We start from the raw sequence: 1,077 nt of genomic DNA, 5'->3' as shown, positions 1-1,077 counted from the left end.
CCAGCAACCCTGGGGGACATCCTGACCCAGCACTGGCGGGAGCCAATGGGATAAGCAGAAGAGGGAGCAGAGCCCTCTGAGCATAGGGAGGTGGAGCATAGGGAGGTGGAGCCCTGGGGGTAAGAAAGCTCCAGATCCAAAGGGTGTCAGGGACTAGGGCCGGGCAGGGACCATGTTGGGCAGCTATACCCAGAGATGAGGATGCAGGCTCAGGTGAGCCAGAGATGCAGGTGGGGCAGCTCCTGGGCCCACAGCCACCTGGTCGGCTGCTTCTGCTACCTGCCTGTGGCTGGGCGGGGAGGACAGGGTCCCCCAGGTATTGCTGGTGCCCGGGAGTGCTCGGGGGCCCAGGCACTCGGGGCCCCTTCCCTCCATGTGTGCCCAACAGCCTGCCTGTCTGTTAAAGAGCAGATCCCTAAAGGCTCCACATCTGTGTTTCTGTGGACCAGAAGGGTGCTCACTTCGGCAGCACATATACTAAAATTGGAACGATACAGAGAAGATTAGCATGGCCCCTGCACAAGGATGACATGCAAATCTGTGGACCAGAAGGGAAAGCCAGCCTCTTTGACAGTCCCAGTGATTCTGAAATGCAGGTTCTGGCAGCACCTGGCAACCAGCCCAGAACAGCCCCCGCTCCAGACCTCTGCCTTCCTTCACCTTCGAGGCAGAGCACCTCCCTCCCAAAGAGCAGAACAGCATGGCCAATTCGTGTGCTCACAGGCCCACTGGGTCAGGACACGCTTCTGCTTCGAAGCCTGCAAAAGCCCCAACGCCCTTGCCAGGACAGCTGCAAAGCCTTAGCCTGACCACTGAGAGGTGTGACCCTTCTCGCCACTTTGCCCTCATGCCCTCCAGGCATTTCTAATTGTGCATAATGCCCAGAGGGCACACATCCTCTGGGCTTGGAGCCCACCACCCAGCTCTCCTCAGCTGCAGCCTGTGTGTTGTATCTGTTCTGTAGAACAGTCCAGTGTCTTGGTGTTTTATGGATCCTGCCTTGTTGTCATGTGTAGGAACTCTTCACCAGGTCCCGGGCCCAGAGATGCTCTCTTATGTTATCTTATAAATGTTCAG

The 1,077-nt window shown here is 57.6% G+C and overlaps 1 pseudogene; it reads left to right on the top strand.

The window, feature by feature from the left end:
• Nucleotides 1-453: 453 nt before the first annotated feature.
• On the top strand, nucleotides 454-568 carry LOC121485906 (annotated as a pseudogene).
• The last annotated feature ends 509 nt before the right edge of the window (nucleotides 569-1,077 follow it).

Source organism: Vulpes lagopus, chromosome 2, assembly GCF_018345385.1.
Source record: "Vulpes lagopus strain Blue_001 chromosome 2, ASM1834538v1, whole genome shotgun sequence".
Lineage (NCBI taxonomy): Eukaryota > Metazoa > Chordata > Mammalia > Carnivora > Canidae > Vulpes > Vulpes lagopus.
This window is presented reverse-complemented; position numbering and strand designations above follow the sequence as displayed.